At 36.1% G+C, this 26,925-nt stretch overlaps 1 protein-coding gene across 6 annotated transcripts in view; it reads right to left on the bottom strand.

The window, feature by feature from the left end:
• Positions 1 to 18,186, bottom strand: part of LOC134751532 (muscle calcium channel subunit alpha-1-like) — a 134,299-nt gene extending 116,113 nt beyond the window's left edge. For all 6 annotated transcript variants that reach the window (XR_010128674.1, XM_063686967.1, XM_063686968.1 and 3 more), the window contains exon 1: positions 17,774 to 18,186. The gene's annotated coding sequence lies outside the window, so the exon portion shown is untranslated. The remainder of the gene's footprint in view (positions 1 to 17,773) is intronic.
• Positions 18,187 to 26,925: the final 8,739 nt, after the last annotated feature.

Below are 26,925 nucleotides of genomic sequence, written 5' to 3' on the forward strand. Positions count from 1 at the left end.
AAACAATAAATTATTAAAAACCGGCCAAGTGCGAGTCGGACTCGCGCACGAAGGGTGCCGTACCATTACGGAAAAAACGGCAAAAAAATCACGTTTGTTGTATGGGAGCCCCATTTAAATATTTATATTATTCTGTTTTTAGTATTTGTTGTTATAGCGGCAACTGAAATACATCATATTCTGAGAAAATTTCAACTGTCTAGCTATCACGGTTCATGAGATACAGCCTGGTGACAGACGGACAGCGGAGTCTTAGTAATAGGGTCCCGTTTTTACCTTTGGGTACGGAACCCTAAAAATTAAATGTATTATTTGCTAATCCGTCAGAAGTAGACGAAAACTAGAGCATGGACGGATGGATGGAACATGGCACGCTGACAACACCGATTGTCGTATGTGTGGCGAAGAGGAAGAGACAATAGAACACCTTATGTGTGAATGTCACGCCCTCGCCAGACAAAGAATGAAGGATTTTGGAACAGGCTACCTGGTACCAAAGGAATTCAAAAAGCTACCCATAAGGTCCATCATCCGGCATATGGAGATGGTGGGGAAAGCTCTTGAGTAGCGGACGGATCTTTCCTAGGGGGTAACTGCACAAAAGATCCCTATGGGTCGAAGTGTATCCGTAAGGGCCCCCGAAACTATAAGATAAGATAAGAGCATGGACGGAAACTAGCGCAATAACCCTATACTGGATGGGCCATGTAACAGGAGCAATGAATTAAACTGTAGGCAGGAAAATACCTTGTGTTATGATTTTAAGTACGCTTTAATAGTAGATTATACACCGAGGGGATAAAGTACTGTTTTATGTCACGGGCGCGATATTGAATCCTGAGTTAATGAGGTATTGCAGACTTAACTACTGAGCGAAACGAGGGAATTAAAACAGAGTCCTGAGTGCAGCGAGGGATTTAAGCTCGCCCAAGACGAAAACAACTTTATCCCAAAGGAGAACATTCTACTTTTCTTACCTTTTGCGAGACAATAAAAAGCAAGGCTACTTACTAGAACCAACGTTTTATTAAAACTTAAAGTACCTTATAAAAAAAAAAGTACAAATTATAATCTTTCAACTTCAACCTCCTAATACTACAGCGTTTTGCAACACTCGAAGCATTTGTTTTATTTTATTTGTTTTGCGTATAGGGCTTGTAGTGGCCAGTTTCGATTTTTAAATAATTTCTAATTTCGCCGGGTTGTACTAAATCTCATTATAATTCGCCGGGTCATAATATAGTACTGAATCTCATTATAACCCGCTGGTTAATAATGAGATCTGAATTCGTTTGAAAAATTGTTCGATAGAGACCTAAAACAATAATGACTTACTTTAGGTGAGGTTTGCATGATATATAATGAGGGCTATCGTTTTTTTGCTCACCAGTTGGCGCCTCTGTTGATGGTGGTCCAAAAGACTAAAGAACAGTTGTCAGTCATTGAAGTGACAAGTGACATTTGACATTTCGAACTATGGAAAAGACCACCATCTACACTAGCGCCCCTAGCGGCGAATTCATACGCGTTAGCCCTCATTGGGCAATGTCGAACATGTGGTGTGAAAAGTTTATTCTAAGACGCAGTGGGTTACGAATTTTGCTACGTTACGTAATCGTTACAAGCAACTTCAATTACAATTATGATAGCGTACGTTGAAAATAACAATTTGTATGAAAAATAGGAAGTCTCATAATTTTTAAAAGTTATCAAACAAAAGTTTTATCGTTTGAGGACTACAATATATGTTTTAATTATTTGTTCGTGTTACAATGCCCACCCGGTATTAGCATTCCACTGTTTTAATAGGGGCATTTTCAAAAAATATGTCTGCGTCTAATCGCCGCGACCCATACAAGATAGATAGATGGATAGATAAACTGTTTATTTGTGTGCCACAATACACACAAAATATTCAAATACAAAAATGACATAGGTACACAGAACAATCCAGAAAAAAAAAATAGAAATTACAACAACAAACAAGAGTCACAGATTTTTACATAATAGAGAAAAAGGGAAAAATACGAATAAATACTGTTTTAAACAAATAAAAATCCTGTGTGCGTCGCAGCAAAACAAAAAGGTTCTGGCTCAGTATTACGCTTCACCCATTAGGAAAAGCACTGATTTTCTGCCAGGACCTGATCACGTCAACAAAAAACAGTGGAAAATAATGAAATATTCGAAAGTTAGTACTTACCTAATTAATTATTAGTAAATAACTAGTGACACAGTTTAAACTATAGAGACATATAATGCTTGCACATAGTTGTGACATAGAAGTGTCAGTGTGGTTAGCATGTATGTAGTGTCAAATGTGATTTAGAGAAAATCTTTATTTTTAAGCAGGGTTACTAAGACTCTTTTCATACAAGATGTATGAAAAGAGTCGTGGCAATTAGACGCAACCGTAGACATTTTCTCGGAGAATGACCTTTGACAGACATATTTTGGTTTGACGTGTAAAAAGTGCGAGGACAATAAAACTTAATTTACAAGCCGATGTCGTTAAAATAAAGACGTATCAGCAATAAATCGAAGAGTAATAAATGGAATGGACGGCAATGAAAGAGCGACCGCTCCTAATTAGTGACATTTACTTCAAGGATAAGCTACATTTTTTATTACGATTGAAATTTTTTTTTTCGATATCGATAACACTAAAAGAGTTCTTGCTTATCGATGTTGGCAACTCTAGTCTCTCTGAATGTAAATCTGTCGAATTTTATGGTTATCTGTTATCAATTCCAAAAGTCTCAGGCAAATAAAAAAATCAATTCCAATGAAATTTGATTTATTAGCGGATGCAATAAAATTATGATTTATTGCATTGAAGTTTGCCAAATATTATGATAAGAAGACGCATTAAGATCTGTTCAATGTCCATCTGTTGTAAAAATATAAATAGGTACAATTTTTTAACATGCAGATACGTCTGCGAGCGATACTCCAAATTTTATATTAAAGGAAAAAATGGAAAAAGTTACATCGGTGCCGGTGCCGATGTAATCGTCTTACGGTAGATGTCGCTTTACGCCACCCCAAAGGCGTGTATATATAAGGGAAGGAATGGAAAGATTTGCAAGGTTCTGGTAGGCTTCCGTAGCTCAATTGGTTAAGAGCAACGCACGGATTGCGGAGGTTGCGGGTTCAAATCCTGCCGGAAGTGTAACTTTTTCCATTTTTTCCTTTAATATAAATAGGTACATAATATTGTCTTCGGTTACCGCGATAGTTACTCATGAAATAAAACTATGAAAACGGATTATATCGCGTATATTGAATTTATAATTCATCCCGACGTTCGAAACGTCGGGATGAATTATAAATTCAATATACGCGATATAATCCGTTTTCATAGTTTTATTTCATAAATAGGTACGTTTTGTATAAAGTAGGCTACAAGAAAGTAGGTTACAGGTAAGTGTAAGTATACTGTATGTCTGTGTATTTAGTTCCGATCACAATGCTATCCTAAAACTACTGTCTTACCTCCTTGTGGGAATTGTCTTGGGATGTAGCCTATATGTACTTTTATAAATTTATTTGCCTGTAAATCTTATTGGCCTGTATCTGTTTTTTCCCCAATAAAGAAAAAAAAAATATGCACCTAAGTATAAAGTTTTAAGTATACTTAAATAAGTAGGTTGGGATATGTCCGTTTTTATTGTCATTATCGTCTTTGGACAAATTGTTCTGAAACATGTTTCTTTCTTAATATGTCTTATTCGTTATTGGTCATGGTCTCCCTAAACCTCATTCGTCATATCTCTGTTTCGCTTTTTATCACATTTACTTTTTGGCCGAAATATATTTGACAAGTTCAGTTCTGGTCACATTCGTAAATTAGTCTCTTTTGTTTTTGGTCACATTCTGAGTTCGTCACGTTCGTTTTTCGTGTCAATCGCCATTTGTGACTAATGTCTTATATCAAACGCATCGGAAGAACGATGATGATACCTATATTACTCACTTATGATCCATTTATTATATACAACACATAGTTCATGATCAGCAATGCAGGCTTCGTCAAGTGCTTACAAATGATATAATCCGCAACAGGCTTTGTCATTTGTGGAGTACTTGCTGATGTTGGTAAGTCTTTTTCATGGCACCTTCGGCATTTCCAGGTTTTGATGTCACAACCATGTCAACACGACAACTGCCAAAGCGTATAATATAAAATAAATAATTTATAAAAACATAATAATTAATAGAAACTGCGCTGAATTTTTATAGTAAATTGTGTTACGAGTGATTATACAACATAAAATAAAAATACCTTCGATCGGTTCGTATACAAATGGTTAATGGTCGATGACGTTTAGTAGTAGCCGGTCGATTTGCATTTTACCATTGGCAAATAGAAAATAGAGTGTACTATTGTCTAAAGAATAAATAATACAAAGCCTTAAGTACTAACACAATGAGTCCTCCAGCCAAGTGTGGAAATTGCGATAAAAGAATCAACAGCAGGCATTCACTGGATTGTTCCTCTTGTAACGTGGGATACTGCTTAGATTGCCTAGAACGCATCGGTGTTGGTAGCAAACGTTATACCCTAATGTCTGTGGACAATAAAAAAACCTGGAAATGCCGAAGGTGCCATGAAAAAGACTTACCAACATCAGCAAGTACTCCATTGCCCAAGCCTGATATATCAAAACTCCCGTGCTCAGTCTTTCCATCGTCAAATAACACAGCCTGCAAAAAATTACAAAAGCGACGCCCAGATGACTTGTCTTTAACCCACTCATCTACAGACAGTATTTGCACTGTACTTGGCGACACTTTATGTTCTCCTCCAGACTTTACAATAACACAAAACCAACCAGTTTCTAGTTGTAAGTCAGTTTTACCACCCCAAAAACGGCCGGCGCCGACGTCTGGCTCAAAATCAGATGATGAAAGTGCTACTAGGGAGTTCTTAAACTCTGCTCAAAACCTAGCATCAATGACTGTTCCCAACGAGGTTCTCTCTTCATTTACAACAGCCCTCCAGCAACTGCAACGCGTCTTCGACACAATGACACGAGAGATGACCGCGTTCACTACATCGCTCAACAACACCTCTGAGGACGTGGCATCTTTTCGAAATGAAATCTCAGAAATGAAAAGCCAGCTGAAAGAGCTAGATTTTTGTAAATCTGAAGTAAAAAATCTTCGCACTGAAGTGGTCGAGCTGCGCCAAGAAATAGAATACAAGGAACAGCGCCATCTACTGAAGGATGTCGAAATTTTAGGTCTAACAGAACACAATAGCGAAAACTTACAACAAGTAATTCACACAATGTGCGCCAAGTTGGGTGTCGAACTGGACCCTCGTGACGTGGATGACGTGCGGCGCGTGGGCCTTCGCGGCGGTGGCGTGGGCAGCGTCGAGCGGCCACGACCCGTCGTGCTGACGCTGACGCGGCGCGCCCCGCGTGACCAGATCCTGCGCGCCGCCAGAGTACGCCGCGGGCTCACCACTGATATGCTGGAAGTTCCGGGAAGCTCTCGTCGCGTGTACATAAACGAACACCTCACAAAGGCTAACAGGGTTCTTTTCAGTAAAGCCCGAGCCGCAGGAGCTCAACTAAACTTTAAATTCACTTGGACCTCAAACGGTACCATTTATATGCGTCGCTCCGAAATTAGCTCAATAGTACGAATTTCATCGGAAGCAGTGTTGGAAAAACTATACAAGGGACCTGCATCTAATAGTCAACACGCGCCGTTTCAAGGGCTGCCTAATTGATTGCGGTTTGATAATATGTTTAACCCTAATGTGCGCCACTTTTTTACATATTATTAATTATAATTTAGATTTTTATATAAATACTAGGTTTCTTTCTTATGGATCTCAAAAATATCTGTCTCGTGCAATACTTTATCATAGTAGTCTGTTTCTGTGGAAACTTTTTGTTACACTAAGCCTTTACTTTTTAACTAGTTGTATGTTTGTTGCTATTTTTTACTCGATGTCATACATAACACACGCATTTTTTATACTTATCACGCTAAATGTTTTTAACCTAGTCCTATACGAACCTAGTTCTATTTATAAATGACCAAAAAAATAAATTTAAAATTAGGACTTCTCAATGCAGGCTCTCTAGGGACTAATCATAACGAATTTATAGTTGCAGTTCAAGAGCGTAATATAGACATAATGGCTATAAATGAATCCTGGCTTCGGGAAGGGGAAGAGGGGCGGGCACCTGTCTTGCCGAACTATAGCCTGCGCCACGTCCCACGGCCTCGCTCGGTGCGCGAACGCGGTGGCGGCGTCGGCTTTTACATCAGGAAAGGCATTACTGCGCGGCGCTGTGCTCATCCCTCTGACTCCGTAGTTGAACAAATGTGGCTTAAGTTATCTATTAAAGGTGTAGTTTTACTTCTAGGAACAGCTTACCGGCCACCATGGTTAGACATTGATACTTTTATAGATTCACTAACTGAAACTATTTCCTCATTCTCTAGTTATGACTATATTACGTTAATGGGAGATTTTAATATTAATTTGTTAAATAAAGACCGAAATTGTACTAAACTCACTCAATTTTTAAACTATTTAAATTTTACACAATATGTTAATGAGCCAACTCACTTTACAAGTCATAGCAGTACATTGATAGATTTGATTTGTAGCAACATTGCCGTTTTAAACACTCAAGTAGACTATATACCTACTCTTAGTCACCATGCATTCCTAACTTGTGAACTAAATATAAAGAAAATTAAACCTTTGCCTCAGCAAGTTATTCTAAGACCACTAAAAGATATTGATTTACTAATATTTAACAAATCTCTTGAATATATTCAATGGGACAATATCATTTCACTATCAACCGTAAATGATATGGTCAATTCTTTTAATAGCATAGTTTTATCTCTGTTCGACTTATATGCACCTCAAAAACTGGTTATTATCAGAGAAAGAAGCTATCCTTGGATAACATATACGATTAGGGAAATGATGCGCCTGCGTGATCAGGCTCATAATAGGTTTAGGGCATCTGGATTAGATGAACATAAAAAATACTACACTGATTTAAAAAGCTGCGTCAACAAAGCTCTATTTAATGAAACACGGGCTTATTTCAACCAAAATATTAACCATAATGCTAGTAACTCTCGGTCTCTATGGAACAATCTTAAACGTACCGTGAAAATAACTCATAACTCTCAGAACCATGAAATTCCTACTCATTTACGTGACCCAGATCTTATTAATTCACATTTCCTCCAAGTTCCAGGCAGTCCTGTAGCTCCACAACCATATCAGGCTTACTTTGAATCCAACCACTATCATACTTCATCATTTAGGTTAGAGCCAGTAGATGAGATCTCTGTGCTTAAAATAATCAGATCACTTAAATCCTCTGCTCTGGGTGATGACGGTATTAACTTAGATATGCTACTTCTAACTCTTCCTCGTTCACTTAGTACAATAACTGTAATAATAAATAAATCCATAACATCATCAGTCTTCCCCGATGCCTGGAAAGTGGCTTTGGTAACGCCTCTTCCTAAAAAAAATAATATCACTAGTTTTAAAGATTTGCGACCAATAAGCATTCTTCCTTGTATATCTAAAATATTGGAACGCATTGTATACACACAGTTATATGCTTTTCTTGAAAGAAATCAAATTCTTCCTATTCAACAATCTGGGTTTCGTAAATCGCGTAGTACGGCAACTGCACTTCTTGATGTAGTAGACAATATACTATCTGCACAGGATATGGGCAGGGGAACTATAATGACACTTCTTGATTTCTCACGTGCCTTTGATGCTATTAATACAAAATTATTGTTATCCAAAATGAAATACTATGGCGTTGAACCAGACTCAATTAAATGGTTTTCGAGTTATCTTAATCGTCGAACGCAAGTTATCAAACTTACAGATAATAACGGTATGTTTTTGAAATCCAAACCATCTATTTTATCTAGAGGAGTGCCACAGGGGTCGATCTTAGGCCCGCTTTTATTTATCCTATATACAGCTGATGTCCGTGATGTAATAAAACATAGTAACTTCCACATATACGCAGACGATATCCAAATCTACATCCCATGTGATCCTGCTAATGTGGCTGTAGCAGTTGCCAAAATAAATGAAGACTTAGATAACATAACAACTTGGTCATCATCGAACTCTTTAGTACTTAATCCTAATAAATCAAAAGTTATGATTTTTGGCTCCAAGCATCAAATAATACAAATAGATAACCATAAACCTATCATTTCCATTTCAGGCGAAGAAATAGATCGTGTTTCTGAATCGCGTAATCTAGGTGTTATAATGGATGAATGTCTTCGTTTTGAAAGTCACATAGCAGATATTGCCCGAAACTCATTTTATAGACTTAAGGTCCTCTATAGAATCCGTGATTTTCTTAGCGTAGACCTTCGAGTCAACCTTTGTGATACGCTAATACTCTCAAAGTTTGATTACGCGGACGTGGTTTATGGACCACGGTTGTTAGCTAGAACTGAACGCATTATACAAAGAGTCCAGAATGCATGTGCACGTTACTGTTTTAGAATCCCTCCACGAACGCACGTGACACCTTACTTAAATTCATCAGGCATTCTTAAAATGACTTACAGAAGAGAACTTCATCTATCTTCCTTGTTGTTTGGAGTATTAAAGTTTTCAAAACCCGAGTACCTCTTCCAAAAGTTCACCTGGCGTTCAAACACTTCTATGAAATATGGTCTTAGATCGGTCAACAACAAATTAGTAACTTTTCATTACTGCACATCCGCATTTCGAGGTAGTTTTAAATACACAGCAACTAAGTGCTGGAATAATATACCTCCGCCATTAAAGATATTAAATTCTCTTAAAAGTTTTAAAACACAGCTTAAGCGACACCTTCTTCAGATTCAAAATGAACTACCTCTTGGCGGTAGAGCAATACCCTCTTATCTTTGATTATAGCCCAGCCATATAATACATACAATAATGACATTTAATATAATATTATTTACAAATACGCACATTCACACTTTACACTTCAGTATCAGTCTTACCTACGTATAAATATATATCTTAACCAACAAAAACACAAAAAATCCTTTATAATTTTATAAGTACTTATAATAATACTACACACTCAACAACACAATGCACACTTTCATTTCATACACCTTCCATATACCTATTCTTTATCTTTCTTTTTCTCATTTAATGTTCTTAATACTTAAGGTTTCTTTTTTTTTTTCTTTTATCACTTAAAACTTTTTTTGTCTTTATTCCTTTTATTATGTAATAGGTACTTAGTGTTTCTTTTTGTTTATAGGATCCGACTGAAAACCAGCGTTGCAGTAAATTTACTGCAACATTATGCTGAGTCGAGACTCCTTTTTAACATCACGCTGTCTTTAATGCCAATGTCAATTAATTTAGTTAAGAAGTAATGTATCTAGTTAGGTACATTAGTAAACTATTAACCTACATATTTTATGTTTCATGTTTTGTGATGTTAAATAAATTTTCTCTCTCTCTCTCTCTCTCTCTCTCTCTCTCTCTCAATCTTAAACACTAAATTAAACTAGGCCAAGTCCCCACTTCGGACCGTAGCCGGTCCAATAGTCCCCACACTGGTAGCGTTGCCCCGTTGAATTGCCAAGGAGATCTGTTGGACCAGATACGATCCGGAGCGAGGATCGCAACCCCTTTCTCTTAGTCTTACTCACTTTTAAACCCTGAAGATATTAATGCCACAATTACAAAGTAAGCACTGCAGGGCAAGGTCTACTTTTGAACTCACTCGCTCGCAGCTCGGAAAAGGTCAGTGGGTTTTATGATCTTTGCTTTGTCTGATATTACTTGAGCAAGAAAAAGCATTTCAAGTAAGTTATTAAATGGCGAATGAAATATAAAGTATACTATAACGTATCGTTCATAATAGTAAAGAGCATAGAAAACACGTGACATAATAGGTAGGTACAGTACAGTCACCGTCAGATATATCGGAACGGCCAAGGTGCTTGCAAATATCTGAACACGCCTCTATTGCAAAATCGTTAGGGTGTGTTGAGATATTTTTGAGCACCTAAGCCGCTCTGATATATCTAATGGCGACTGTACATATGGTTCATTTGGTTAAGTTAAATTTTATGTTCTGCATTTCGTTTCTGACACCAGGAATCAACTGGAAAGACAAAACAGAAATTAAGTATTTTGCTTACTTACTAATATTCAGTTTGTGTAATATTTCGCAAAAAGTGGAAAAATTCTAGGAAATCTCTGAATCATTTCACAGGAGGGTCATTCTCTGAGAATATGTCCGCGGTTGCGTCTTATTGCCACGACTGCATTCATACATTTTGTTTGCGGCAATTAAACCGCAGAAAAAAAAACGGCCAAGTGCGAGTCGGACTCGCGCACCGAGGGTTCCGTACTTTTTAGTATTTGTTGTTATAGCGCAACAGAAATACATAATCTGTGAAAATATAAACTGTCTGGCTATCACGGTTCATGAGATACAGCCTGGTGACAGACAGACAGACGGACAGCGGAGTCTTAGTAATAGGGTCCCGTTTTAGCCCTTTGGGTACCTACGGAACCCTAATTACAATCTCATTCCCGCTCACCCGTAAGTGCTCCATAACAGTTATAACTAAGTTTAGATGAGGGATAATCGCCATTCTCTAAGGAAGTATCCTTAACGGTTGTTCTCGTAAGTAATCGAAGGAAGTTTGTATCCTTAACTGCGCGTTAGGAGTGCACCGGGGACCGTCGATCGCCGATTTCACGCCAATAACTTTTCTACTTCTACTCGTATCTCGCGCTCTATCGATTTTTTATTGCGATGTCATGCTTGGTCCCATAGTAAATGTTGCTCAGTATAATCCCAAATCCCTGGCAACGGGAATGCACTTATTTTTTAGCCAACCTGTATATGCTAGTTATAAAGTTAGTCATTCGAGCCTAAAAATAATTAAAATACGATAGCACAGGGCGGACACGCTATACATCAAAAATCACTTGCGTTTCTATGTGTGAGCGGCACGTCTGTACACGCGTCATGCGTCATAGTGTAAGTTGCTTAAAAATAGTACTGAGAGTACGCCAGAAGTCCGCCAGATTTCTATCGCGGGCGAGGTAATTCGAGTCGGGGCGGGGCGGTGCGTGGCCGTTCTGTATGACAATACTATTACTTATTCTGTGACGATAGCATAATTCAAACCTTATGTCCGTAAAAAAAATTTCAATATATGTTCAAGGTCGTTGGCGTTATCAGTCACCTGAAACACCCCTTTCACGCGCAGATAAAGCCCGAGGGTAGTGCGTATGTCACCGCGTGGGCGAAACACGATTATTCCCTTTCATGGGGTCGATACTGATACGTCGTATTGGTTTGTTCTTAAGACGAATAAGTTCGTATGTTAGTTTGTTAAAAGTTTTATTTTAAGATTGAATGTAGGAGTTTCAGTCGTTAGATACAATACATTTGACTAGTTCTTAAGGCGAATGTAAGTCCTATGTAAGTTCATAAATGGTTTTATTTTGAGATTGAATGTAGGAGTTTCAGCGATTAGAGACACATTTGTGGTATTTTCTATAAAAAGGGACCTTATTGTCGATGGCGCTTAACGCATAAACGACGCTCCGATATAAATACAATGCCGCGCGACGCTGTGCGGCGTAAGCGCCATCGACAATAAGGTCCCTTTTATTTATTTATTTAATCTTTATTGCACAAAAGAAAACACAATCGTACAAAAGGCGGACTTTCATAGAAAATGTCCCATTTGATTCGTTCATAAGGCGAATAAGTGTATGTGAAGTTGTGAATGGTTTATTTTGAGGTTGAAAAGCAGGGGCATCAGTGATTAGGAATGCATTTGATTCGTACTTGAGATAGATACACCAAAATTATACATTTTACATACATGTAAAACTACAAAGAAAATTTTAAAGAAAAAATAGGCGTAACAACAGGCGGTCTTATCGCTAAAAAGCGATCTCTTAGACAACCTTTGGGTAGCAGGAAATGTAGAACTCATACAAAAGTCAACAGGTAGTGCAAGAAGCTAAATATGGAGACTATTTAATTACTTAACAAAAAATGAGTTTACTCGCTGTACGCTGTGTGTATTGCAGCAACAAAAGGGTTCCGACAACAATACGCTTTAATCTTTTGAGCAAAGCACTGATATTCTGCCGGAACCCAGATCACGTTACAGTTGGGTAAATATGATGGTGAAAAGTACGGTCATGTACGGTACTCTAAAAAGTGTGTATGTGTTTCATATACAATATGGATGGGTAATTTCAACTACCAAATAGTCAAAAGTAGCCGACATCTCAATTTTAGAACTGTTTAAACTATCGCCAAAATACTATTCAAACATAAACTACATTAAATCAAGTAATAAATAATAATAAATAAATAATAAATATTATAGGACATTCTTACACAGATTGACTAAGTCCCACAGTAAGCTCAAGAAGGCTTGTGTTGTGGGTACTTAGACAACGATATATATAATATACAAATACATAAATACATAGAAAACACCCAAGACTCAGGAACAAATATCTGTGCTCATCACACAAATAAATGCCCTTACCGGGATTCGAACCCAGGACCATCGGCTTCACAGGCAGGGTCACTACCCACTAGGCCAGACCGGTCGTCAAAATACAAATATAGATTAGATTAGATTAGATTAGATTAGATTAGATTAGATTAGATTAATTTATTTCTTATTGGAAATTACATGGTATTTAACAATGTCACAATGTTTCTAAATAATGAACTCACAAAAAGAGTCAAATTGTAAATAATTCAGTAAAATAATTAAGTAAAAAATAAAAACAATTAAACAAATCATTACAAAAAAAAAGTCAAATAAAGTGAGATAAAATGTCAGAGAATAATGATAATAATATTTTTTAATAATTTAATAGGCTATAAATATGCGACTCACCTTTGAAAAACTTAAAAAAAAAACATTACAAATCACTATTTTTTTAATAAATGAGGAGCCAACTGGCACGTGCACTCAAGGAATTATACTAAGGAATTAACTTATTCTAAATGTTTAACCTCCTACCTACTCGTATATTTAAGTTGAACTATACAGAATGATTCATGAGACGTGAGCTGCAGCAGGATTAATCCTGCCACTCAGTAACTGTTAATTGATCGATCACCGTCGTATTTAGCGGAAACAACCGCACTTTTTCCTATTTTTTTAATTTTTGACGAGGACAAATTTAATTGTCTATAATCATGGTCACCCTACAACACCTAATTAATAAACATGAAACCTCTTTAACCGTAAATGCCAGCATTTTGATTATGAAGAAATTAAACTGTCAAGTTTGAGTGAGATACGAGTTTTCAAAAGTCACCAGACTGATGACAAGGATGACAGTGATTATGGATGGTATAGAAAGGATCGCAATCTCTTATGGCAGAATTGTTGCAAAAGTGACCGCTTTCAGCTTTAAATAATAGTTCCTAATCTCTCCGGTGGCGCTAGTTAGGCTCTGGGACATGAGTATAACATGAACCATATAAGGCAACAAATAACCCGACCAAATTACGTAGGTTGTTTTTGGTAGTATTTCGGTGTATGGTGGCGCCGCCTAATTACTGTTTTTTGATGGACACTTTTCATACATAGAGATTTGGCTCCTTTATACAGTCTCCATGACAGTGATGAAGTGATGACCATGGAGACTATATAAAGGAGCCAAATCTCTATGTATGAAAAGTGTCCATCAGAAAACATTAATTAGGCGGCGCCACCATACACCGAAATACTACCAAAAACAACCTACGTAATTTGGTCGGGTTATTTGTTGGTTCATGTTATACTCATGTCCCAGACCCTAACTAGCGCCACCGGAGAGATTAGGAATTATTATTTAAAGCTGAAATCGGTCACTTGCAACAATTCTGCCATAAGAGATTGGCATCCTTTTCTATACCATCCATAGTGATGACACTCAATTTGACACAGAATATCGGTAGTTTAGTACTTATTCTAATTGTAGGGCGACCATGCATGTCATAAATAAATTAATAACTTTTTTTTTCAACGCGACTTTAAAATTAACATTAATCTCACTTATACGAAACAGCGGCTTGTAATTTACGAAATGCGCAGTGTTGATCCTGCTTACGTCTTCGGAATCACCCTGTATATGTAGGTACCACCAAAGAGGATATAATAGGATAGAGCGGTACTGTCATAGTAAATTTTGTAACCACAGTAAACTCACTGCCAACTATTGACACACTTTGAAACTAAAAATGAAGATTTATAAAAATACGATAAAATGTATTTAAATATAGATAAATGTTATTTTATTTGCATGAATTATTTTTATATGATTTTGACCCATGTTCTTTCAATGATATGCGTTAAAATTGTTAAATAACAAACAAAACCGTCAACGCCCTCTATACGAGAGTAGGCTAAAGGTAGTGGCGCCATCTGATCGAGAATAAAATTGTCGTGATTTTCGAGGCACGTTTTTTCCTTAGACTGTATCCATCTATTACGGAGTTATATCTATCTTTGGTACCACATACATAGGGGTGTTCTATGTCCTTTGGGTAGGACAAATGTAGGCACAAGGTTAAATAATACGCCCATGAATCCGTAAATTATGATAATTAATGATAGTTAAGGCGAAGTTGTGTAATGAAAGTGAATTATAAGGGTAAGTCAAAGTCAAAGTCAAAATATTCTTTATTTAAATAGGCCTAGCAACAAGCACTTTTAAACGTACGTATTTATGCCAACCCTTTTTTGCAACGAACTGCAACATTTTCGGCGCATTTATTTAATTGGCTGTTTTTAACGCTATTTGAAGTAACCTGGTTCTTATAAAAACAAGAATATCAAAAAAAGCCAAACGTACAGACACAGATTTACTGGTAAGTAATATTATACTCATATAAAAAAATACTCATCTAGGACCAAAATCCAGATAGGCCACCAAACGAAGCCCAAAAATTGCCATTCAGGGGAAATAATTCGTGTGTAAGCGTATTTTGGCATAGTTGTAGATAAAGGTGCCTGAAACAACATACTAAAAGAACTGATGAATGGGGGTGACGCTAACGGGTAGAGGGGGGTGTAAAGGTACCTTTTTTTAGTTTTACGTAAATAACTCGTAGACGGTGGCCCATAGCAAACAATTTCCTTTTACATAAATAATCTACATAAAATTAACTTTCTCTATTAATATCTTTTTAAATATTGATCCTAGCAAAAAAGTTTATGGCATCTTTCTTGTAGGCAATTTTATGTAGATTATTTATGTAATAGGACATTTTTGCTATGGGCCACCGTTTACAAGTTACTTAGGAAAAACTGAAAAACCGGCCAAGTGCGAGTCGGACTCGCGTTTCAAGGGTTCCGTACATTACACAATTTAAACAATGTATTTTTTATGTGAAACGGGCGTGAAATGTCTTTAAAAAACCCGTAGGGATCGGATCAAAAACTAAGTAATTAAGTCCGATTCACGCTTAGCTGCAATTTCTAATAGGTTTTCCTTGTAATCTATAGGTAAAGATCTATTTTGTGTATTTTTTTTCAAAATTTTTGTCCCAGTAGTTTCGGAGATAAAGGGGGGAATGGTCATTCTTTGTCTATGTTCTTGAATAACTTTTAAATTGTTTATCTTAAAATTATAAAAAAATATATATTTGAGATTCCGACAATGCGCTCTTTCATTTGATATATAACACGATATAGTTTAAAATTTTTAATTTTTTAATTTTCTCATTTACCCCCCAAAAGTGGCCCCCATGTTTAAAATTAATTTGTTTACGTTACATGTCCGTCTTTGGGTCACAAACTTACATATATGTACCAAATTTCAACTCAATTGGTCCAGTAGTTTCGGAGAAAATAGGCTGTGACAGACGGACAGACAGACGCACGAGTAATCCTATAAGGATTCCGTTTTTTCCTTTTGAGGTACGGAACCCTAAAAAGGGACCTTTACACCCCCCTCTACCGTTAGCGTCACCCCCATCCATCAGTACTTTTAGTATGTTGTTTCAGGCACCTTTATCTACAACTATGTCAAAATACGCTTACACACGAATTATTTCCCCCGAGTTTCCTTCGTTTGGTGGCCTAAGAGAGGGAAATGTTGAGAACTTTTGTATGGAAAAATGACCACTAATAATGTATCCTCTTAATAACGGGGTTTGGACCTGACATCCGTCTTGCTCAAGGTTTAATATCATTGATGACAATGATGACTTTGCGTGTTTTTAGTTGTTTATATTTAATCACTTAATTGAGCATAATTACAGCAAAGTGAACAAATTACTTACGATGCCATTACCTTTGACTTATTAAAAGCCGATTAGTAGATTAAAAAATCAGACGGATGTTTCTTTTAAACACTGCACCCCCTAAAATAAATGTTTCGGCCAAATAGAAATTTGGCAAAATGAAACACACACAATAGTTATTCGTTTTAAAAGGGGGCAAAGTTGTTGTTTAACCTCTCGTGCTAATATTGATACACGAGCAAGTGAAAGATTCCAAAAATGAACCACGAACGTAGCGAGTGGTTCGAAAAATGGAAACTTGAGCGTTGCGAGGGTTTCAAGGGACGAGGGTTAAACAAATTTTGCCACCAAGTGAAACACAAAACTTTTCACCACGCCAACACAAGGAAAATACTACCTGTAAAATATCAAACAAAAACAAAGCAAATCGATTTAAAATGAATGTTATTAATTATTTATCATTCAAAATCATCATTTAAAAGTCAATTCTATCAGCAAACATAAGAAACAACTGAAAATTTGCATTTGATTACTTTGCCTCACATGTGAATAAAATGCATCTTTCTTATCATAATAAAAAAAAATAAAAAAATAAAAATGTTTATTGAGTTCGCACAAACAAACGTAGTTATAACTGGGCAGGTGCCTCTTTTTAAGCGTACAATGACACTTGTGTCAAGAGACACCGCTCTCCCGTAGGTGGTATCAGTTTTTGAACAATCAAGAGAGCCTTTACTAGCTGGTGTGGTGAAAAATTATTTATTTATAAAAATATTGTAATTAATATCTGACTATCGTTTATCAATATTAGCATTTTATCTTTAATTTATTACATCGACACCGACTTCAAACGTATTAGTTGCTAGCGCATATAAAACGGGATAGTATTTTGTTTTATGCCTTTGAAGTCGGTTTTACTTTTTTTTAAAGATTAATTTTATTTTTGCATTTTATAAGTGATGCATCATTCCGCAAGACTCGTTCCTGTCTGGCCAAACTGTCATGTCACAGCATTTTTGCGCTTCAAGTACGTTTCAAGTTTCAAAGTCTGGATCTGAAGACATCAACAATTGAAGAGTTGGACCTCATGGAACCCATCATCAAAACCAGACCTTAACACAAATATTTCTACTTGCTTTACAAACATAACGAATTGAAATATGTGTTTTTAAAGAGTTCCTTTCTGGTCATTATCAGCAGTTTCACTTCATCAAATGGTGCTGTTTTGGATGAAAATGCTCGGTTTATTGATGAAAATACTAAAATCACTATATGTATCCCTATAAAATTTCAAGTTCCCTAAATTTCTCATGGATCCCATTATCAGAACTGGGTGTTAACACCTGACCTCACATCAAAAACGGGATCAACTTGGGACATTCAAACAAAAAACAATTTTCCAAATCGGTTCAGAAATAACGAAGTTCTGAGGTAACATACATACAAAAAAAAAACCTCCTTTCTCCTTTTTGGAAGTCAGTTAAAATACTTACAAAGGGTCACGTACAGTAAAAACAGTTAATTCACACCACTTTACTATTTACACACAAACACAAGAATTAAATCTAAAACCTAAGTCCCGTCTCCACAGGGAAACATATTGTGCACTATGTCGGCAGTTCACGTATCACAACCACAGCCATATTTGATATTAAAAAAAACTGTTTGAAAATTGAACTGTTTGAATTTCGAACACGCCTTTATTCCGCTTTTTAATTTATTTATTTTATTTTTCTACGCGAGATGGTCGAAGACGGCTGGGCGGACTGGCGCGCGCAACCTCTGAGCCAACTTCACATCGTACGGGTGCGCGCGCAATTCACAAAAATGGCGGACTTCACGGCGTTTCCTGACCTCATTTTGGATGATGAATTATTTTCAAGAGTGCACGCATCCTTATATTATATGTAATTAAATCTCTACAACGTATTTTTTTAAGGAATGTATTTTTAATGGTTATTTGCTCGCATTTTTTGTTCAGTTCCAACCTCTTCGTTTACCACCTTTCAGTAAAGTACCTATTTCTAAATCAGCAGGAGTTCCCACCAGTGAGGAGGCGAGATACACGATACACGCCAAAGGCTTTACAGATAAATCAAGAAAATTTATTTTTTACTAAGTACCAAATAAATACATAGAGGCTAATGTTTTTTTATCACCAAAGGGGACTTGCCCTAAAATGGCTGGGAACAACTGATATACAGGATAAATTAATTACCGTAACAACTAAAGGTTGACCTAATAAAACAAACTGGGTCTGATGTGGGCGTGAAGGAATGGTTACCTATTATAATTTATATCAATATCATAACCTCCCTATAATATATTTAGAAACGATAAACTAACGGCCTATATTAACAAACCTGTATCTGTGGGTGCTCCGTAATTTTAACTTTACGTTAAAATACTCGTGTGATCCTTTTATGAAACTCATTTAATTAGTTTCATAAACCCACACTCGTATTTTAATGGCTTTCATTATGTAGCAGTCACATAAACTACTATTATATTTCCACACGTTGAAAACAATATTCAAATATATCTAAGAACAAAATGACTATAAAATTGTTTTTAAAAAGGTTAAGTAATAATAAAAAAGTTCATATAAACTTTTAATGAAAGCTACACATTATGCTGAGTTGGGTCCATTTCGTGATGCACACTTAATAAAACTTGAATGTAATAATATGTTTCTACAAATGTGATCCTGTAATTGGCTTTCCATCTCTTATGAATTGTTGCTACTTTGTATTGGTAGCTGTTGGATCTCCAAAATATAAATAAATAAAAATAAAAAAACATAAAAATAAAAAAAATTCACACTGCTTTCTGCCCGCAACTTTATCTGCGTGAAATGATGATGATGATTGATAAAAACTTAATTATATGTCCAGCCGGGCTAGCACATGATTGGCGCGAGAGTATCTCGCCGCGACATAGACTACCCGTCCCCCTTTAATTCATACAGCTAATAAAAGACGGATAGTCTATCTCGCGGCGAGATACTCTCGCGCCAATCATATGCTCGGCCTACAGTATGTCCTAAATCGGGTCTCAAGCTATCTCCATAGAAAATTTCATCTCAATCGGTTCAGTGGTTTAATCATAAAGAGGTAATAGGTAATATATAGACATATAGAGACTTTCACATTTATAATATTATTACTATTAGGGATTTAATCAAATATATATATAATCAAATATGGCGGCGCGGCGGGTTCGTTTTATTCTTAACGCAGCGTACTACGTAGGCGAATAACACGTGAACGCGAAGCGAAGCGATGAGAGGAATGAGTAAGACGCTAAGTAAGCTTTAGATACCATTTGTTACATCGAATAGCTACGTGCCTGTTGTAATCATGCGGGCATGTTACGTCACAGACCACTCACCCACCATACACAGCATATAAGGTACACCGACCTCGCGGTCTGAGTAAACGCTTTATAAAGCGGAGTCTGAGGTTAGTTGTCTATGTGTTGCGTATAATGTTTACGGTACAAAACTGGGTCGCACTAATATTTGCTTTTTAACAGTAAAGAGGGCGTGTTTTGCTTATAGGTTGCATGTAATATAAGCCACGCACATTTCGTGTATTGACATTAAACTGTCAGCGCCATTTTTAATTTAAAATTTTTACCTTCTTAACTTTCATGCGTTTTTAATCTGATATATATGTATTAACCATATTTTTATTGAGTAAGTAAAACAAAATTCCCTAAATTTCTACAGCTTCCTCGTTTCATTTGTTTTGATGTTTAATTATAAATTATAAACTTGCTGAGTCACGACAAAATTGAAATAGTTATTTGTGCAACAAGAGAGGAAAGTTGGTTTTTCTTGCGAGTGTTTATTTTGAGTCCCGAGAAGGCGAAAGATTCTATAATTGAATCACGAGCGAAGCGAGTGATTCTAAGGTAGAATCTTGAGCGTAGCGAGGGACTCAAAAACACGAGATGTAAAATAACTTTGCTCTCGTGTTGCACACATAATTTTTCACCTCAGTAGTGAGAACATATTAAAGGTTAAAATGTATTTCGAATTACACAGAATAAACAGAAAAAAAAGTATTATAATATGTACGATACGATACGATACGAGACCGGACCGTACCGTACCGTACCATACCATAAAAAAAATGTAATAAAAGTATGAAGTTCATGGCCTTCACTAAATTAAAAAGCTTCATTGTTTCACTCCCTGGAGTGAGGAAAGTCGAACTTTCCTCACTCCAGGGAGTGACGAAAGTAGGCTTGTTCGAGCTGCTGAGGTGAAAATTAACTGTTAGATTCAATCTGCTGTCACATACGGTTATCGATGCAGAAAATAATGTTCGTTTCAAGTAATTTGATTTATATCGATACCTCTCGTATCGAATTATGGTATACCTACAGCTATTTTTTTTATAATTACGAGTTAGTTTTTAAAAATTGTATTATAAAAGCGAAAAGGTATAACTATGGTTAATATACAATAACTTGTGTAATTTTTTATCTATAATATTATATCCAGGGAGGAAAATGGGGGTTGATTATATGAAGAAGCGGTGGTCCAATATCGTCTTGATGAGGAGGTTGTCATGAAATTTTGGGAATGAAGAGAAACCAAAACTAAATATTCTGCTTTATAGCGAAATATAGGTTTTATAACGTATTTCAGTCATATATTATCACATCATCAGGCCTTATATCTCATACCTTTTTATTAGGGATGTAACTATACCGATACCGATATAATCGGCAGGCCGATATATCGGCATCGCCGATTTAAATTCAGCCGATATCACAGTTTGAAAACTGCGCGAATTGAACGACGCTGCTAATAATTTAAATTGAACTATAATTACTGATTTGGATTTACTTTTGCTTTGAATGCTTGATGGTTACCTAACATTTCATCTGTGGCTTGTCAGAGTTGTCAGAGATGTGCTATTTAAATAGTGACCTTGAAGTTCAAATTTTGAATTTAAAATTGCCGCGTTTTGATTCGGGTCTCCCACAGATGAGAGGCTAAATAAATTTATGATTTGATATGTTTTTCACTCTTCACAAAAGCGAGTGTCTATCATACATAATAAAATAAATAAAAATAAATAAAAAAGCCTTTTATTTCTCGCAGATATAAGAAAAAGTACACTCATAGAATTAAATTTATAGTCAAAGGTGCTTCGTAAAAAGTTACAGTACATTTCTATATCTCCCTATTCTGTCATGCAAATTTTTGATAAATTCCTTAGTAGGCATCAATTAATTATTAATTAAGTTTAATACATTTAATTAAATTGAATATTTTCATGCCTTATAATTAATAGAATAATAGAGTCAACAAAATGCAGATTGATAGTTTAAATGTCAATAGTCAATAGTAATAATAATAAAGTATAAATATACTATCATACATAAGTATGTTTTATTTATATTAAGCATATAATTCCTTTTTTATTTGATTTATTAACTAACTATTACTATGTCATTGATATCGGTATCTGTATCCGTATCGCCGATTATTTACTTCAAAAATCGTTATCGGTATCGTATCGGCAAAATCATGTATCTTTACATCCCTACTTTTTATTAGTCTTATTTTTAACGATATCCTTACTGCCCTTATATGTGACGTTTTCAACCAAAAGGTACCACATTGTCGCTTGTCGATAAGATATATGGAAATAGCGCCTTACTGACAAGCGACAATAAGTACCCTTTTGAAATAAAACTATGAAAACGGATTATATCGCGTATATTGAATTTATAATACATCCCGACGTTTCGAACCCTTTACAGCGTTCGTGGTCAACGGGTAACGCTGTAAAGGGTTCGAAACGTCGGGATGTATTATAAATTCAATATACGCGATATAATCCGTTTTCATAGTTTTATTTCATGAGTAACTATCGCGGTAACCGAAGACAATATTAAGTACCCTTTTGGTTGAAAATGGCACATATATGCTATCATTACAAGCCCACGAAATGCAAATAACATAACACTGCCTTCACACCCTATCAGCACATCACAATCGCGCTCACAACCGTTTCCGCCGCTATCTCGCCTGTCAATCGCCGGAGTTGCGAGCGCCACTGTACTAACAACACACTAAGTGTTGGTATACCGTATCAGGCCTTATCTCTCATGCCTTTTTAACACGCTTTTATTAGGTCGACCTGTATGTAACTAAAGTCGTCGTCAATAGAACTTGCAAACAACGTAAACAAACCTTTTTACCTTCATTACTTCGTAATCTCGCTCTTTAAAAGGACAACCATGACCTTATCCACAGTCTATATACTTAAATATTTTATTTATACAATTTTTTAGTTAAATTAAATGTTAATTATGAATATTTCAGCGAAAATAACCTTCGTACAAATGTTAGGTTATGTTTCAAACGCTAACAAAATCTGTCATATTTGTTTACATTGTTTACAAGTTCTATTGACGACGACTAACTATGTAATGGAATCTAAGGTAACTAATTTAACCATCTTCCCGGTTTCCGATGATCTGATGATGATGACAGGAGGTGGTCATAGGAACTCTGTGATAAAACAACGCAACCTAATTGGGTTTGGGGTTTTTAGAATTGTCTCGATGAGTATTAGTTGCCTGTGGAAAAAAAGTACTCTTAAAAGTTATCAGACGATATAGAATAGAATAGTTTTTATTCGTAAACACAGACAATAGACATACATATAAAGAAAACGACACCCGTGATCAATAATGTGGCTACGCGCAGGTACGCGACCCGCAGCGCTCGCTCTGGAAAGTTGCCCCTTGTCTCACATAAACTCGCAAAATCGAGAAAACTTACGAACGGGTCGTAAGGTGCTCAACCACCTACCGGCTGACATTATACTGCACCAAGTGCGCCTATATTTAAGACTAAGCTCAAAAAATGGCTTCTCGAGCAGGCGTTTCACGACCATAGGGAGTTATTCTCTAATACATAGTATAAGACGCTCTAATGATAATAATGCTATTTGTAATATATTTTATATTAAGGTTGACATGTAATTAAATATTACCAAATAAAATGAATATGAATATGAATATGAAAAGAACAGTGAAAATAAAGTGTCACGAAATGGCCCATCTGAGCATGTTGCTGGCAACTTCCAGCGATCTATCTATACAGCCCTTATTGACCGAGCGTTAGCGAAGGTCTCCGTTTCAGCTTGGGCAAAAATGTTTTCGTATAATGTCCGGATGTTCTCCTCTGTAGGTCTTAATTTTTAACCGATTCTCGTGAAATTTTGTGAGCAGCTTCAATGGTTCGGTCAGCCGCATTCGAGGGAAGCCAGTGCTGTCAAGTGTCAAACTGGCTTAACTTGGCAGACATTTAGACATACTCTATAGCGAGGTTTAGACTAGCAAGAACTTGCACGCAATTTTCATTACATTGCGGTATCTGATCAAACTTTTCAATGCAGTTTACCTCAGTAGTCGGCAATGTAAAGTAAATTGCCTGCAAGTTCTTGCTAGTCTAAAACTCGCTTAAGAGTAACCACAGTTGAAACGTAAACAATTCAGTCTTTTGAAATTTTTCAAAATAGCGGAGCCATGAATTCATTCAGTTTTAAGTTATGCTCTCGAGGTCTACAGCTCACAGAGCCACTAGTACATATATAAGTAATATAAGCTATCATTACAAGCCCACGAAATCGTGCAATAGCTTAAGGGTCTCCCTACATATATATAATGTCATATCAATATCAAATCAAGATATATTAAACATATTAATAACGGGTCACTCACGTATTTTAAGTCGAAAGAGCTCGACATGTTTCACTCCGTACCGAGTAGCGTCATCAGGAGCTTGCGGCGACGAATCAAGATAACTTTTTTTTTAATTGCAAGTTCTTGCTAGTCTAAAACTCGCTTAAGAGTAACCACAGTTGAAACGTAAACAATTCAGTCTTTTGAAATTTTTCAAAATAGCGGAGCCATGAATTCATTCAGTTTTAAGTTATGCTCGCGAGGTCTACAGCTCACAGAGCCACTAGTACATATATAAGTAATATAAGCTATCATTACAAGCCCACGAAATCGTGCAATAGCTTAAGGGTCTCCCTACATATATATATAATGTCATATCAATATCAAATCAAGATATATTAAACATATTAATAACGGGTCACTCACGTATTTTAAGTCGAAAGAGCTCGACATGTTTCACTCCGTACCGAGTAGCGTCATCAGGAGCTTGCGGCGACGAATCAAGATAACTTTTTAAATCCGAATCCACCCAGGGTCAAGGTCATGGACTATCGCGCAAATATTAAGTAACGCGCGCTCCCCACGGAGTCGTAGCACGCTCGTAGCTTGTTCGTAGCCCGTAGAGGGTCTACGACTAAGACTACAATAGGGTCCGTAGCTCGTCTAGAATGTTCGCCTTTACGAAAAATTTTAGTAGGTATAGTTCGTTCGCGTTAAAAGGGCCCACTGACTATCAGTCTGCGGGACGATATCGGCCTGTTAGTTGTTCGGAACTATCAAATTTTTGTTCTAACTGACAGGCCTATATCGTCCGGCGGACTGATAGCGGTATTTCACCTACATATTTTGATAATGACATTAAATTCTTTCTATAGTCCCCTTTTTTCCAGATTAGAAATTTTATAACCTCAAAAGTAATGGTAACTTTCTTCCTCCAAAATAAAATCTGTTTTGTTTACATATTATTGGACAGCAATATATCGCAAGATAAAGTTAATTACCTCTACTTTTGAGGTTAGAAAAATTCTAATCTTAGTAACTGTCTGTTACCTCTTTACGGTTAAACCGCTGAAATTATTAAGATGAAATTTGTTAGGGAGGTAAAATAAGGCCCAGGAAATTGGGAAAGGATGTTTTTCTCAATAATCATCATCATCATTCCACGCAAACGAAGTTGCGTACAGAAGTTCTTATCAAATACTCAAGACCCTATCTCCTCCTAAGTTAAGACTCCTTAACTCAAACAATCTTTTCAATTTAAGATTTGGGAAAGTGGGCAGACGGTTGCGGGAGAGTGGTCATGACCCTCGCTCCGGGTCGTTCCTTTTGCAAAGGTTGTCCATCGCTGTTCAACGTGGCAACGCGGCGAGCGTGATGGGCTCCTTTGCCTCTGGAGGGGCTCGGGGCGAATTTTGTGAATAGTTTTTGTGTTTGTTAGTTTCTAGTTTAGGTTAAGATTTTTGTAATGTTTTATTTTGATTATTATTTTAATGAGGGAGACGATGGCTGAGATACGCGTTACACTCGTGAACGGGTGCTGTTTATGGAGACCGGTCTGTTTAAGTTTACACGGGCTTCATTTTACCTGTGTAAATTTACTTTTGAGTGGCATTAACGTGAGGCACTACATTCGGTTCTTGTCTGTTTGTCTAATTTAATATCTTGTCTTTTTATTAATTATATAACAATTCAAGTCTTGGAGATCCTTTACATGTCTGGATAATTTGATGATCTTTGTTATTATTATATACATTTTATCTCTGACACCGAGAGACTTTTACATCTCTAAACAATTTTAGTACTTCTGTTGTTTGTATATTTTTTATTAGTTTTTTTTTGTGTAATTTGACATTTATATTTATGTAATTGTTTTTTGTAATTTTGGGTTAATTTTATTGTTTGTAAAAATTAACATGTGAAAGTGCCTCTGTGGCCTATTTGCTGAATAAATGTTTGATGTTTGAATGAATTTTGGAATTTGACATGTATAATTTAATAAAGTGGTTAGTTAATCTGATTCAGAATATCTGCCAATTTAAGATTAGTGCTTAAGTTTGTAAAAAAGTATGCTTTTTTACGCAATAAACAGTTTATTTTTTTAAGAGTAATGGAAAATCGGTAATTTTGTATAGAATTTTCACACTGTTTTCACCGAGTCAACCGCCTGTCAACTCGTCTATTTTCTAGCACCAAGATAATGAGTCATTAACATGTCAACACCTCATAGCTCGGCGGGAAAAAACTAAATAAGTACGCTTATTTGATAAAAGAAAGCTGTAGAATAAAAATAGAAAGATGTAAATATTGTTACTGTAAAATCTTCGCTGGTCTCAGGTGTTGTTTAAGTGATGAAATAAGAGTGGACTGTAGTATTAAATGCTGGTTTACTTTCTAAATTACGAAAAAATACAAAAAGTGGCAATGTGAATTGTCGTTAGGAATCAAGATGAATGGTAAGTTTTTGAATATGGATGGTAAAGAAAGGATGCCAATCTCTTATGGCAGAATTGTTGCAAAAGTGACCGCTTTTAGCTTTAAATAATAGTTCCTAATCTCTCCGGTGGCGCTAGTTAGGCTCTGGGACATGAGTATAACATGAACCATATAAGGCAACAAATAACCCGACCAAATTACGTAGGTTGTTTTTGGTAGTATTTCGGTGTATGGTGGCGCCGCCTAATTACTGTTTTTTGATGGACACTTTTCATACATAGAGATTTGGCTCCTTTATATAGTCTCCACGTTTTTGAAAGCTCTAACTGTCAAAGTTTTGAATACAAAATTGCCATAGTTAAATATTGAACATATAGATTTGAATGATAATCGAATTTATACATATCAATGAATATTTTATTTAAAAAATATGCAATTTGTTTATAATTAGTATTAAGACTATTTGTTGCATGAAATTAAAATTATTTAGAATATTTAT

This window comes from Cydia strobilella, chromosome 22 (genome assembly GCF_947568885.1).
Source record: "Cydia strobilella chromosome 22, ilCydStro3.1, whole genome shotgun sequence".
Taxonomy (NCBI): Eukaryota; Metazoa; Arthropoda; class Insecta; order Lepidoptera; family Tortricidae; genus Cydia; species Cydia strobilella.